Raw genomic sequence first — 17193 nt, forward strand, 5'->3', positions numbered from 1 at the left:
GATGTAAAATGAGAGGCAATTTGTTTAATTTCCTAAAAGAAAATCAATAATACTGTTAGAGAAAATTATATATATAAAAAACTTAATTTTATAGAAATATTGCAAACTTCAATGATTATTACGACGTTATTTCATTCAAAACACAATTACAAATTTCAAAACTTTTTTATTCATTTATTGTAGTATAGTAAAGAAAACCAATAAATCTATAACTAACACTTAGGTTTCTTAAAAATACACTAACTTGTACCAACTATATTTTGGAGAATCTTAATTAACAAAAATATATTTTTGATTTCAAATTACTATTTGTATTACTTTTTAAAAAAATAAATCATATTAAAATAATTTAATATCATGCACCCAAAACAAGCATTAAATATTCTTAAAGATGTGAAATATTCACTTACAGAAGATGTAAACTTGGAGCATCTTCTTCTTCATTGCTTGAGATTTAGATCCATAAACAACTCATGGGCACCAAGATCAATACTTGTGTAACCAAAATCTCAAAGCAAAATCTTACATATTAGCATCGTAATAAGAATTGTTCAAAAGATATACATTTCCACAAAAAATTTAGGAAAATAAATTGCAAATATATTAATTTATATCCCAAATAGTAGAAGGATGAAATTGAATTATGTCTGTAGAGATTATATTAACAAATATATGAGATCTTTTCCATGTACATGAAAGATCATCTAATGAACAAGTGAAATACTCACAACTGATAAGAAATCATATCACTGGAGAACGTCTTATTACAAAATTTTTTACTATAATTGTAATTTGTAATCAAAGAGGTGATGAAAAAAATATACAGATGATATTATACACTCTAATGAATATAGGATGAGAGAACTAGACTTATAAAATACAGAGGTGGGTGTGCGGCTAACTCTCAAACAACTAGGAATTTATATAAGAAACTAGGGTTATGGAGGCTTAGTGTGTAGCCCAAAATTATATATAAGTAATTAGTGTTATGGTCCAAAACAAAAACAGGCCTTAATGGGTTGCCCATGCTCAACCCAAGCTCTTAAAATTGTACATGGGCTTACTCTATACCATTTCATGTATCATACTCACAGCTTTTAGATTTATTAAGTGATTTATATTAGATATAACATTTTGGTTTTTTTGAATATTTATATTATCTGGTTATAATAGATTGTATTTATAATATAATCATCACCATATTAGCTTTATGATGATACTATATATTTTACAAAAGTCGATCTAAATAAAAATAAACACTCTAAATCTTTCATTATGTGATGTTACGGTTAAATACAAATATTTGTCTTTTAATATTATATATTAAATATGATTAGACTCGATCAATTTTTTTTAAAAAAATTTCACTTCAGTATCAATTTTAGCCAACCTTTAAACTCATAGTAAGCAAGCAAACCAAAGAAGTATTGCAAAGTTATTCATAGCAGATGAAGGAGATAAGGAGATAAATCTGATTGAATAACATAAAAATCCCATATATGAATATTATTCAATAATATGAATATAAATAAATGAAATAAAATAATAATAACATGTTTTATTGTCTTAATCAAGAGTGTCAATGCAGAGCTCAATCTTTACATATATAAAATAAAACATATATTGTGGTATACATAAGTAAATTCTGTTTTATAATTACAAAAAATCGCACTAGTTCATACAAAATACACAAACTTATGGTAATGAACTAACTTATTTTATGTAATAGTTCATCCGCTACAAACCATGTTATTTATCAACAACTATATCCAAAAATACCTTCAATATATATACAAACAAACCGACCATTTTCTGACCGTTTGGCTGTCGGTTTTGTCATTTTTTTGTAGTGACAAATTAAAAAAAGTTGAACAGGTTTTGAGGTAAATATGGAAAGACGTGAAGTTAGAAGATCTTTATAGGTTTAAGAGCATTCCATAGATATATGTCAAAATTTTCATCAAAACCAACTAGCCAAACATATATCTGACACAAGAAGGCTTGTGCTCTATGACCAAATTAGATATACATCTTAAAGGCAGAATTTGATCAATGAATTAATGACAAAATGAAAATATAGACCGAAGTAGTCTATTAAAACTCGGACCCACAATTTGTAAAACAAAACTAAATTATTTTGAAGAAAAAGGGCTAGAGCTCGTTGGCAGGTAACATGAAGCTAGTTTCCACATTAAATTTTGAACCGGACCCATCATGTAGTGTGTGCCCATGGGGACACACTAACAAATATTTTTTGTATAGGTGGGGGGTTTTTATTGGTGGGGATTTTTGTGCATGCAGGGGGCCACTATTATTAATGGGATGGGAGCTAATCAAAATCCACCAACTAACTAAAAAGTTGTTGTTAGTGTGTGTCCATGGGCACACACAAGAAAATACGAATATATAAATAAGTAAAGAGTAATGCTAGGGTACATAATGATGTGGCGATTTATGTGGTGGGTTTTAATTGGAGTTGTTGGTTTTGTACACAATTATGTGCACCAAACATTTTCCATAAGGAAAAGGCAACTATAGCTCGAGCTTTAATCTATATTATTAATGCTAAACTGTAAAAGTTTGTAAGAGTTCGGTGGTTAGTTTGTAGTTCAGCACAATGCATTATAACCTTTAATTAAAAAAACAAATTGATGAGAAACGTTACAATGAATTTTTTATATTTCACTGAAATGCTGATGTAACTCTAAGGTTCTAACCTCGCCAACACCATATTAAAATAAATTATTAATTTAAACACATATAATGAATTATTAACTATTAAACAACCAGAGAGCATAGCAGGGGTTATAGGCTTGTATGAAATATAAGCTATACAGGTTTTATCTTAATTAAGGTCAGGTACATCTGACACAACCCGAAACACGACGATGCCATTGCTGACATGATTAATTGAAGCACAACTCGGTTATCACCAAAGGACTTCTCTGCTAAGATTACAAACCTTTCCGTTTATACAATTTATTGAATCATAAATTAATAAATTTTGGAATGACATAGAATTGACATGTTAACTAGTGGTGTTGCCACAAACCCAAATTTGCCAACAAAAAATTGACATGTTAACCATCTGCAAATATAATTAGCAACATTGGTGCCTCTCGGTCCAAAGTCTGCATCTAGATTAGGTCTTTGTTATTTTCCTCCTTTCATATTCAAATTCCAACTTGGTTTTGGTTTTGCACTACCATCAAAACCAAAATCAAACATGTTGCTTGGTGCTATGTTGCTAGAAAAGCCACGAATCTCCGAATATTCAGAGGATCTAGGAATATTAAGTTTTGGCTCCCAAATTGGACGAAGAGGCATATTACTGACATTTGCATGTATTCCGGCAGTCATGCTGCTGCTGGGGCCAATTTGTTGTGTGCCTAGCCACCTCTCCCACAAACACTTGGCATATTGAATGGTGATTGATTAAACTATTACGCCTGCAAAAGGAGTTAGTTACGCTTTGATTCATCCAAACTTTACCAATGCATGCATATACCAACTAATATAAATATGAATCATATATATTAGCAATTGAATTTATTTTCTTATATACAAACCAATAGCAAAGGTATGGACAAAATTTCACTACATTATATAAAACCAGTAAATCCCTACATGTAGCAAAACAACACATGAGATATAGAACAAACCTATACACATTGTATGGTTTGCTGCGTTTTTCAAAGGTGAGAATGCAAAGACGTTGAATTAATTTGGATTTTTATATTTAATGCTTTATATTATCTTTAATTTATATATAAACACAAACAAAAAATAATTCTACAGAAGGACCCTGGTAAATCAATTCCTCTGCCCAATACAAACCTTTGAGTTCAATAAATCATAAACAAGACAAAATTAAATAAAATAACATTTATGGGAAGGGAATGAGAAGGTAAGAATTAAAACTATAAATTAAAGAGAGATTTTTGGTATAATCCTAACCTGGAGAAGGTAGAATTTAAAGTTTAAGTCAACTATTTAACACCATTCAGCAGCAAGTATCTCAATTACTTCAGTTTATAGCATGATATATCAAGTCTTTTCTCTAAGCAATATGAACAGAAAATATCATAATTGGAATTATCTAGTCAATCCAAAAAGATTCTATCATTTTATCATTTATAGAACTTGCACAATTTCTCATTTAGCAAAACAGGGCAGACTTGAACAGTTTTGACATATCTAGCTAATCCAATTTTTATAAAATACAAAACGACCTCAAATCATGATTTTTAAACAATACAAACCAAAGACTAATCACATAACCACATTATAAAAACAACAAAAGCAGATTTGGACGTGTAGTTATTAAGTTATGCATTTTTGAAAATGAAGTACACAACAGAATTTCAACTATAGCAGGGAGGTTGACACTATTGGCTTACAAAATTCATAACTTTAACTATACATATCCAAATCAAGTAATTCTTCTTGGTAATCACATAAGACTCTACATAGCATCTAGTTATAGAGGTTTTGATATTTTACAACTACTCTCAACATGCTTAATTAGTATCCAAAACAGAGAAAAATTTCAGCTTCGAGAATCTTAAACTATTTCATACAATAAAATCATATAACTTTAGTTTTACTAAACGAAATCTCAAATTTATTTTTCCAACTTAAACTACACTTCAAGGCACTTACAAAATCAGTAATTTACACAGTAACCAACAACAATTTCACACCATTCTTAAGCATATCAAAACAGGGCAGGTTTGTCCTAGCAGCATGGTACCACAAATTGACTCTTAAACATCACCAAAAATTGACTATTAAGGCCTAAGAACTAATATGCAACTTCCAATATCTCAATTCTCTACACCGGAGCCCTTGAACACATAGAATTTGTCACCAAGAACCTCATGCAGCTAGCAAGGATCATAAATCAAAGTGGTTCAAGTAGAGATTCGACCGAAAACAACAAAGAAAGTCATGATTCAGTTTTACCCAAAACTAATTAATACTTGTAATCACTAACTCTATACTAAAAACTGACACGCAACAACAATCAATCATAAATCAAGCCTCAAAATCAACCCAACAATCAAAATATCACAAAACCCCGGCCATGACTCACTGCAGTTCATCGCCATGACCAGCCTTCACTTGGGGAGATTCGTTTTCACGAGCTCTCGACCCAGGTGAGGCTCGCAGCCTCCTTTCTCATACAATCGCACAACAAAGCCACCTCTTGGGCCGAAACCCTAATCACAGCCAACACATACATGCATATATCAAAGGGTTTGCATACAATTAAGGAAAGGGAGTAATCAGGTAGAATATTATAGCTACTAAACACTGGAAACGGCAAGGAAAATTGGTGGAAGCAATGGAGATCGGCTGATATTGCAGAAGAAGGGGGAGAGTACACGAGGGAGAGAGGAGAGGTTTGAGAGACCGATGAATTGAAGAAGAATCCGGGGTTTTACCCCTGTTACCACTTCTTTAATTATTAAAAGACTATATTGCCCCAGTTAGGAATTAAAATAATTTAGAAATCAAGGGCAATCTTGTAACTGAATAATCTAATCTAGAAGTTTTATTGGAAATAGGATTTTTGCAAGACTTTTATTTTTGAAGAGAATTTTTAAGAGAATTTTAGAAGAAAGAGTTTAGTAAATAATAATTTGAAATAAAGGATTCAATATCAACTGGATATTTAAAAAGGATTTGAGTTTTATAAGAATTTTGTTCGAAAAGTTTCTACATACTAGAGCAATTGTAATAAATTATTTAAAAAGAAAATTTATAGTCTCGAAATAAAAGATTGGAAGCCAAGGGACAAAATTTTAATAATTCACATATCACAAAATTGATTAATCACATAAATAATTTTACACTTAATTTAGCACCAAATTTATTCTAATCTAATTAACATAAAGCAATTATAAAGTCATGGAAATTAAACTACCACATAAATAAATATAGAAAGAAAGAAAATAGTCTTGGCAATATTATCATAAAAAAATAGAATAAATAGATAAATCAAATATAATCACCAAAATATTATTAAAAAATACTATGGCCTTATATAAGCTATACAGGTTTTATCCTAATTAAGGTCAAACATGACGATGCCATTGCTGACATGATTAATTCAAGCACAACTCGATCGGTTATCACCAAAGGACTTGTCTGCTAAGATTACAAACCTTTCCGTTTATACAATTTATTGATATTATAAATTAATAAATCTTGGAATGACATAGAATTGACATGTTAACCATTTGAAAATATAATTAGAATCATTGGTGCCACTCGGTCCAAAGTCTACATCTAGATTAGGTATTTGTTATCTTCCTCCTTTCAAATTCAAATTCCAACTTGGTTTTGGTTTTGCACTACCATCAAAACCAAAATCAAACATGTTGCTCTGTGCTATGTTGCTAGGAAAGCCATGAATCTCCGAATATTCAGAGGATCTAAGAATATTAAGTTTTGGCTCCCAAAATGGATGAAGACGCATATTACTGGCATTTACATGTATTCCAGCAGCAGCTTGGGGGGCATTTTTTGTGTGCCTAGCCACCTCTCCCACAAACACTTGGCATATTGAATGGTGATTGATTAAACTATCACGCCTGCAAAAAGGAGTTATTTACACTTGAATCACCCAAACTTGACCAATGCATGCATATACCAACTAATATAAATATGAAACATATATATTAGCAATTGAATTTATTTTCATATATACAAACCAATAGTAAAGGTATGGACCTAATTTCACTACATTATATAAAACCATTAAATCCCTACACCTAGCAAAACAACACATGAGATATAGAGCAAACCTATACACATTGTATGGTTTGCTGCCTCTTTTTAAGGTGAGAATACAAAGACCTTTAATTAATTTGGTATATTGAACATTAGAAAAGGATTTTTAAATTTAATTGTTTATATTATCTTAATCTTTATATAAACACAAACAAATTATAGTTCTACAGAAGGACTCTGGTAAATCAATTCCTTTGCCTAATACAAATTCAATCAATCACAAACAAGACAAAATTAAATAAAATAACATTTATGGGAACTAGATGAGAAGGTAAGAATTAAAACTATAAATTAAAGAGAGATTTGTGGTATAAACCTATCCTAGAGAAGGTAGATCCACAATTGCACTTGTACTCCCTTGTACCGCAGATCTTATTGTGAGACTTCAAGTCAGAGAGCACTGCATACTTCTTCTCACATTTGTCCCATATATATTTCTTATCAAAACACCAAATGCAAATATCAATTATTATCACAACCATATATAAATTATTCAAAATACATTACGGAATTAAAAAAATCTCTTATTCATATTATTGTCGTATAGTAAAAAAAAATCAACAAGTCTATAACCAAAATTTTAGATTTCGAAAAGTATTTAGTTTAGATTTCAAATTACTACTTATATTTTATTTTAAAATAAATAACACATATTAAAATAATTTAAAATAATGTACCGAAAACAAGAATTAAATATTATTAAATATGTCAAATCTTGACTAACCAGAGAAGCTATAGTGTGAACTTGGAGCATCTTCTTCATTGTTTGAGTCTTTGAGATATAGATCCAAAAACAACTCAAGGAAATCAAGATCAATATTATATCCAAAATCTGAAAGAAAAATCTCAATTGTTAGCATCATAATAAGAATTGTTCAAAAATTATTAAATTCCAAAAGAAATTCAGGAAAACAAATTATAAATATATTGATTTATATCTCAATAAGTGCAAGGATGAAACTAAATTTTGTCAACATGATTATACAATATATTAACATATATTAAGATCTATACCATGATTTGTATAAACAAAAAGTGAATACTTACACTGATCGGAAACCATATCACTTGAAAAGATTTTATTGCAAAACTGCTGACTACTATTGTAATTTGTAATCTAAGAGGTGAAAGAAAGAATTTGGTGATGATATTATACACTTCTAGTGAAAGAACTAGACTTATCAAATACAAGGGGCGGGTGTGTGGCCAACCCTCTGACATTGAGGGATTATATACGAAAGATAAGGGTTTTGGTCAGAAAGGCCTTATTGGTAGCAGCCCAATAAGAACTTTAAGGAGCTCTTAATTTTTTATGGGCCTGACTCTATACCATGTCATGGTTTACGATCTAATAAAGGATTCATTTAAATATAATCTTTTGATTTATTTTTGAAAATTTATATTATTTGGTCATAAGAAAAACTATATTAAAATATAATTATTAAGATATTAGCTTGATCCTGTTATTATATATTTCAAAAATATTGATATGAACAAATATAATACTCTAAACCTTCCATTATGTAGTGTTTTCATTAAATACAAACATATATCTATTTAATATTATATATTAAATAAGATAATTGACTCAAGTAATTTTTTTTAATTTTCCACTTCAGCATCAAAATGTATAGCCCAAGGAGAGAAGTACGTGTGAAGTTTTTCCTAGAAGATAATGGAGACAATGAGATAAATTGCTTCAATAACATAAAAATCTGATATACTAATATTATTCAAGAATATAAATATAAATAAATGAAATAAGATAATAATAACATATTTTATTGCTTTAAGCAAGAGTGTCAATTAGATAGCTGCTCAACTCAATCTATACATGGTGACACTCATGATGATGTTGCTACTCTTCAACAAGAGAATGCGGTGGAACACTAATAAAAACATTTTAGGATAATTTGGATTCACTTATGCCAAAATGGGCATTCAAGGAAGTTCAAGAGCTTTGGTCAGATAACTATATATCATAAAAATTGTTAAGCAGGCCTTCTCTGGTGCAGATCCATTAGAATTCTAGGAAGAACTATAAACTTAACTAGCAAGTTTACCCAAAAACTCGCATGTTTCCGAAGGTAAAAAGTTATAGTTTTATATTAGTATTATCACATCATGTGTTATCTGTCATTTCTTAACTATTGCTATTTTCATTTTTTTAGAAAAAAGCTGGTGATAATTTAGAGGAAGAAGTCAGTGATCATGATTCGGTGGAACTAGACTTTGATAATCATGCGCCTAATTGGCTTCTTGGCAGAAGTGGAAGGACAAGGAAAACAGTGCTAGATAAGATGCAGAAAAGAGAAAAGAACAGATCTGCAGAATTGACAAAGCTAAGAGAAGAACTTTCTCGTGAAATGGAGGAGAAGATGAACAGAAAGCTGAAAAATATTTTGGAGAAGATTGTTCAAATGACTTCTTTACAAATTGACATTGACGAACTATTGGCTGACGACAACACTGATCATGGGGCTGAAGCTGAGTTGGGTGGAAATGAAGACGAGGGAGCTATTTGATAGCTTCAGATCTTATGCAGTACTTTTTTTTCAGAATTCTGGTGCATGAATTTATCAACTAATTAAGTAGACTTTCTCTGTACTTATTAAGTGATTGTCATTTTGCTTTGCACCAAAACTTTAGAACTTTAATGGTTGTCAGAATGTTGTTGGAATAGTCCATTTTAATAGTCCATTTTGAGTTGGTGGTTATGTGCCAATGTTGATGACTTGGTTGGTTTTTGTTTTGTACCAAGTTATTTGGTGGATTGTAATGGAAACAAACATGTCATGCCAATTTGTTTATTAAAATTCATTGCTATATACTATAAACTGTTGCTATTATTAGTGATATGTTTTAGTAAACGCATTGCTATATCTTATAAATTGTTGCTGTAACGTGAAATTTGTTGCCATTTGTTCTCCCTTTAATTCTAAAAGCATTGTTGTTGCACTTATTTTGTTGCCAAATATGGTTTAATTCATTGCAATTAACTGACATATTGCAATGGTTGACAAAAAAAACAACTAAAAAGCAGCATGGCAATAGGCTATTGCAAGGGCTAAATTATGTTGCTGTAGACTCAAAACCATTGTCATATGACACTTTTGCAATTACTTTAGTCGTTGCTATATGTTACTATATTTGTTGCAATATCGCCCTATCGTAACGGGAGCAAAGTTAACGGTCATCTTTTACTAAAACATTGCAATAGACTATACTGCAATGGTTTTATGCCATTTGGCAACATTTTCAAGGGGTTTCCATTTGCCATCTATGGTGTAGTGGGTTTTCATAATTTCCTCCTTACTTCTTCATAATCTGAGGTCCATCAATTAGTGGAGAATCAGGAGGTTGAATATATCTTTGTGATTTAAGAATTAACCAAAAATGCATTTTGGTAAAAAAAATAGTCCGAGTCATTTCACCACCTTGGGTTTAGCCCTTACTGTGATACAAATATCTATTACATAATCTTTATAACTAGACATTTTAGACTTACAAATCCCATCTCCACCTTTCAAAATTTAGATACTAGAGTAAGAAATTTGTTGTCTGAAATTCAGTACAATGGACACATGGAACACTAAGAAACTCAAAAATAAGATAATGTAGCCCACATCCCCCACCGTCTGATGGTAAAACAAGTATAGGAGCTGACATCAACCTCTTCTTTAGCTCTTGGAAACTCTGCTCACGATCATCATTCCACTCGAACTTATCACCCTTCCTCATTAGTTGAGTCATTGGCAAGGTTATGGACAAAACCCCCTCAACAAAGCGCCTGTAGTAGCCTGCAAAACCCAAGAAACTCGTCACCTCTGTAACATTGCTAGGTCTTGGCCAATTAGTGATAGCCTCGACTTTCGTAGGATCCAACTCAATTCCCTTACCAGACACAATATGACCCAAAAATGCAACCTGCTCCAACCAAAACTCACACTTTGAAAATTTGGAAAATAATTTCGTCTCTCTCAAAATTCCCAACACAATGCGCAAATGCTCCGCATGCTCCTCCTTACTCCTAGAGTATATCAAGATATCATCAATGAAGACCACAACAAATTTATCAAGGTAATCATGAAAGATCCAGTTCATCAAGTCCATAAACACGGCTGGTGCATTCGTCAACCCAAAAGACATCACAAGAAACTCATAGTGACCATATCGAGTGCGAAAAGCTGTTTTGGGAATATCCTCGTCTCTTACCCGCAACTGATGGTAACCCGATCTCAAATCAATTTTTGAAAAATACTTCGCCCCTTGCAAATGATCAAAAAAATCATCAATACGTGGCAATGGATACCTGTTCCTGATAGTCACCTTATTCAACTCCCTGTAGTGAAAACATAATCTCATACAACACTGGAGCACCCCATGGCGACACACTAGGACTGATAAATCCCCTATCGAACAACTCCTGCAACTACTCTTTCAACTCATGCAACTCTAGTGGTGCCATCCTGTACGGCGTCTAAGAAATAGGCTCTGCACCTGGAACAAGTTCAATAGTAAACTCCACTTCTCGATGCGGTGGCAAACCTGGTAACTCATCGGGAAACACATCTGCATATTCACCCACAACTACATAATCCTCTATACGAGACTCAACCTTGGATGTGTCCTTCACAAAAGCAAGATAACCGTCACAACCCTTAGTCAAGAGCTTCTTCGCCTTTAGAGCTGAAATCAACTTAACCTGCCCTTTTGGTTGAGACCCCTGGTATACAAACTCTGGCTTGTTCACATCCCCAAAGATAACCCGTTTCTCCTGACAATTAATCGTCACCTTATACTCACTCAACCAATCCATACCCAGAATAATGTCAAAGTCATGCATCATCATCAGAAGCAAGTAGACCTTACAATTTCTATCCCCCACAACTATCAAAAACTCTCGATCACATCAGAAATAATAACAGAAGTCCCCATAGGGGTAGCAATAGACATATGTGGAGATAATAATGAAGGTAAGACATCAAGATAACGAACATATGATAGAGACACCACAGAATGAGTCGAACCAGTATCAAATAACACATAAGCATCATGCGTTCCAGAAACAATACCTGGATTAGTTGCTGCCTGACAAGAAGTCAATGCGAAGACTCTGCCTATAGGATTCTGCTGATTATGATGATTAGGCTGACCTCCATTGCCACTACCTCCATCACCATTATTACATGGAGAGTCCTTTGCCCTATGATCCCCTATTCTGGTTCCGTCCATGCCACTGTCCATACCGACTGTTCTGACCTCAATATCACTATCTACCCTGTACTGTAACCTGCTGATCATCTCTACACGTCTTATGACCACTATCAGATATGTTAGTCCGGAAGTCTATACACTCTTTCTCAACATCCTTGGCTGCATCAACCACCTCTACTACATTCTGAAATTTAGAAGAAATGATAGACATCCTAAGAGACGACTTCAACCCCCATTTAAATTTCTCTGCTTGCTGTGCTGCAGTCCCTGCAGAAGTCCCAGCAAATCTTGCCAACATGATAAATCTCGCAAGATACTCGGTGATACTCTCATCATGCTTCTGTTCAATGGAATTAAACTCTCTCATATAACCATCCTTCTCTGCCTTTAAGAAGTATTGCTCATAAAACAAATATGTGAACCCCTGCCAAGTCAATGCCTCAACAAATGCATCACCCCTGATAGTCTTCACTCCTCCCCACCACCTCTGAGCATCCCCCTCGAACTTATACACTGTCAACCTCACCTTTGTAGCGTCATCACATCCCAATGCATCAAAAATCTTCTCAAGATGAACAATCTAATTTTCAGCATCAATAGGCTGTGGTGCTGAATGAAAAGAATCTGGTTTTTGCTTAACGAACCTATCGAACCAAGCTAGTCCATCAGGCTGATTTGGTTGCTCCTAATGATTTCCCGGGTTTCCCTGATTTTGCGCAGCTTGTTGCAAAGCCTGAGTCACTGCTTGAGCTATTAACTGAGCTAACTCAGCTGCACCGATGTTAACGTTATCGCGCTAGGAGGCTCACGTATAGGAGGCATCTACAATATAAGAAACGAAGCGAATGAAGACAACAAGATTGGATAAGAAAATAGGACAAGCAGATATCAAATGAAATGCGCAGATGAAGTGAGCAGTTGAAATGAATTTAAACAGAATACCCATCCTAACTTCTACCCACTCTCACAGGTGAACCTAAATAGGTTTTCTACAGGAAAGAACCTGAGCTCTAATGCCAACTTTGTAACACCCCCATCTTAAATTAAGACGAGGAGTTACCTACAGATCCAAAACCTGCAAACAGAGCACCAACTATATTCCAAACGATAATAAGCAAGTCTGATAATTTCTAAAATGATTTAAATCCTCCAAAATAATTAAATCCGAATAATGCGAATAAATAGAATCTCTAACAATAATACGGAATAAATGCTAGAAGTCCATAAATCCTAATCAATTAAAAAGAATGGGCTGCTCTCCATCACACAGTCCCGAATCCCCCTAAGTACCTGCTAGAAGAATAATACGGCATGAGCCAAATTCCCAGTTGGGATTGGAAGCATTTACAAAACAAGAAACAATTAAAAATATTTTGACGATAATATAAAACAGTTATTTTAAATTATCCGGCTGAAGCAACGAGGGGTTAGGATATTTCATACCGAGATCAAATAGAATAGATACAAATACACACATCATAGGGTACCTAATGCCTGCAACAAACCAGATAACGGGTACGGCATATACAACGTCACTCTCAAATCACTGATCAAATCAAACTGAGGCACCCACGTATCCTCAACAAATAATCATAATGGCCAAAGCTCCTCCCAAGAGCTAACAGAAGGATACGCCATGACCAATCACACTATCACGGAAGTGTCATGTCAATGGTGCCGCAAAGACATGGCTGTAGTACCCCTACAGCTGGTTAACTCGGTATACCCTATATCTATCAAAGGGTTTAAAACAAATAGTTTTCACAACTTTAAAATCACATGGTACAGATATTCCAAATAAACTAAACAAATTATAATTTGTAAAATCTTTGGAAACCGCATAACAAATATTTCAATCTTTCAAAATTGATTTTTTTAAAAATATTTTTCGGAAATCAAAACAGTCAAATGAATAGCACAAAACAAACTTAGCAAATCAGACGGATTAAAATAGGACAGATCAAAATTAATTAATACCGTAAGGAGTAGCACTGAATAAAAGGAATAAAATACGTACCTCGAACATAGCTAATCGAACACTCACGAGACGCCGTAAATAATTATCTAAACTTCCGACTCCGAACCTAACTATAAGATTATAATATATTAAAACATGTAATTATTTATACTAAACAGCGGTCACAAATTTACTACCTAAAACATTACTCTGGCTGCTACACATCAGCCTTTACACACGCCTGTACTCAACGACAGCCATAATCAAGCCTGACTTGTATAATTTGCTACTGAACCTATACATCAGTGTGTGAAAGTGAGGCGGACACCATGCATATGCTAATTCTCTGATTCTGTTTGTTTTTAATTATTAATATAATTATCGTTAAGCACGCATATCAATGTGATGGTACTAACATATCATACTTTATCAATTTCACAACCAAAAGGAAGGAAACAGGTATACCTTCACTCTCGGAACATCCTGTTCTCTCCCTTTTTCCTTTATTCTGCGGCTACGCTCTTGCTTTTAATTAGGGTTATTAATAACTAATATCTTTTTATGTAGTCCTAAGTGTCCTACAATTAATAGAACTCTAGTAATTAATATTATTTTTTCTATTATCTAATTACTAGTTCTATTCTAAATCAAATCATTTTAAAACAATTATTATTATTAGCCTAAATTACTAATTCTCTCTCTAATCAAATTACTAAACTAACATTATTAATTCTATTCTAATTCAAATTTTAATAATAATAATAAATAAATGCGGATATTTCAATATCATTCTTTGGCACCGTCTTTGTGGATATGAATAGACCATCATAGATCTTGTCAAGATAATCGAGATCGAATACTTCAAGATACGTCAGTATTTTTACCTCCATTTAAAGTACTAGACTTTGTTCAGAACTAGGATTTCAACTTTCATGCTTGTTTATCGACTATCCAAGTTCTGACTATACGAGCTCAAATAAGGTATTTGATTCAGAGTAAGAGGTTGAGACTACTATTTGAGGAGAAACAGAAAGAAGCAGTCGAGCATCTGTCAGACAACGTCAGGTTCCCTATTCTATAGAAATCGAACCAGAAAAACAAGCAGATTGTGGAAATTATAAAGCTTAACGAGGCACTTGAGAAAAATGTGAAGATTTTTTTGGATGAGAACCTGTCTTGGACAAAAAATGCAATATCTTGTGAAATCAAGGATGCATCTCGCAGTCACAAATTTGAAGCTACCATGCATGGTGGAAGTAAGCAGGCTGCAGGGGCTTTTGCCACCAAATGGTGCTTTGGCAGCCCCCGCTGAAGAGCAAAATTTTCCTTCTTTTCTCGATACTAATTTCTATAAAAAGAACATAAACACACAAGGAAAAGCTCAGGTAGTAGCAATGCATTATGTTCAGGAAACTGAGGCCGAGAAGGTGAAGACTAGAGCTATTGAGACGGGGGAAGGTAGTGGAGAGAATAAAAAGGGCATGATTTGCGCTGAGTTGAAAATGAGCATTTTGGCCTAGGAACGCTGACATCGGTGCTTTTGCAGTGTTTATGGGACCGGTGAATCCTGTATTCATGGTTTGGTTCCCAGAAATGATGCAAAAGCACACATGCCAGCATGGCTAGGCCAAAACGCTCACTTCCAACTCACCGCAGATCATGCCCTTTTCCTTCTCTCCACTACCTTCTCCCGTCTTAGCAGCTCCAGTCTTAACCTTTTCGGCCTCAGTTTCCTGAACATCTTGCACTGCTACTACCTATGTTTTTCCTTGTGTGTTTGTGTTCTTTTTAGAACATTAGTATCGACAAAAGAAGCCACATTTTGCTCTTCAGCGGGGACTAATAAAACACCATTTGGTGGCAAAAGCCCTTATAGCCTTCTTACTTATTTCTCTTGACATCACTATTTGAATCTACTTTCGATGTCAATTCATTTTCAAAAGTAGATTTGGAATCAGTATTAGCAACATTTACAAATTTAATTATAGTCATCTTAGATTTAATGATCTTGATTAGTTTCTCATAAGAACTAGATCATTTTTAATTGTTTTTATATCCTAGACCCTCTTTCTAATTCTTATAAGTAAGAATTTCTTGAACTTTCCTACTAGAGATAGTCTATATTTTAATCTTTTCTTTCTCCCATTCTAACCCAAGTTAAAGGTCAACATATCTTTTTGTATTTAAGTTCATTGTACTTAGCTTTTTCACAATCCCTATTAACCTCTAACAAAAGCATTAGCTCAGCTTCTATATAATGATTCCTTTTCTTTTAATCACGTATCTAAGTTAAAAGTCTAGAGTTTGTAAGGGATCAATCCTAAAGCTAACATACAAAGACTTTAGGAAAGATTTAACAAAAATATATTATTTGCAACAAAATTAAAGATGGTGTTAGATTAAAGTCTATATAACCTATTACACACCGTCACGTTCAATTGAACTGAAAAAGAAGGAGATTGTGGAAATTAGAAAGTTGAACAAGGCACTTCACAAAAATGTGAAGATCCTTTTGGTTGAGAACGTGTCTTGGACAAAATATGCAACATCTTATGAAATAAAGGGTGCATCTCGCAGTCACAAATTAGAAGCTGCCATGGCTGAAGAAAGCATGCTTCCGCGGCTTTTGCCACCAATGATGCTTTGGTAGCCCCCGCTGAAGAGCAAAATGTTGCTTCTTTTGTCGATACTAATGTCTTTAAAAATAACACAAACACACAATGAAAAGCTCAGGTAGTAGCACTGCAAGATGTTCAGGATACTGAGGCCGAGAAGGTGAACACTAGAGCTATTGAGACGGGGGAGGGTAGTGGAGAGAATAAAAACTGAATGATGTGCGCTGAGTTGGAAATGAGCATTTTGGCCTAGGAATGCTAGCATTCGTGCTTTTGCATGGTTTGTGGGACCCGTGAATCCTGTATTCATGGTTTGGTTCCCACAAACCATGCAAAAGCACAGATGCCACCATGGTTAGGCCAAAACGCTCATTTCTAACTCACGGCAGATCATGCCTTTTGTTCTCCCGACTACCCTCCCCGGTCTCAGCAGCTCCCGTCTTCACCTTTTCGGCCTCAGTTTCTTAAACATCTTGCACTGCTACTACCTATGCTTTTCCTTGTGTGTTTGTGTTCTTTTCAGAATATTAGTATCGAGAAAAAGAAGCAACTTTTTACTCTTCAGCGAGGGCTACTAAAGCACCATTGGTGGTAAAAGGCCGTGCA

The 17193-nt window shown here is 33.7% G+C and overlaps 1 long non-coding RNA gene across 1 annotated transcript; it reads right to left on the reverse strand.

Annotated features, from left to right (window-relative positions):
• Positions 1 to 2926: 2926 nt before the first annotated feature.
• On the reverse strand, positions 2927 to 5390 carry LOC135150896 (uncharacterized). Its single transcript, XR_010289355.1, has 2 exons — positions 5096 to 5390; positions 2927 to 3449 (listed from the first exon to the last, which is right to left on the reverse strand). It is a non-coding gene; the product is annotated as an uncharacterized LOC135150896 (long non-coding RNA).
• Positions 5391 to 17193: the final 11803 nt, after the last annotated feature.

Source organism: Daucus carota, chromosome 2 (assembly GCF_001625215.2).
Source record: "Daucus carota subsp. sativus chromosome 2, DH1 v3.0, whole genome shotgun sequence".
Classification (NCBI taxonomy): Eukaryota; Viridiplantae; Streptophyta; class Magnoliopsida; order Apiales; family Apiaceae; genus Daucus; species Daucus carota.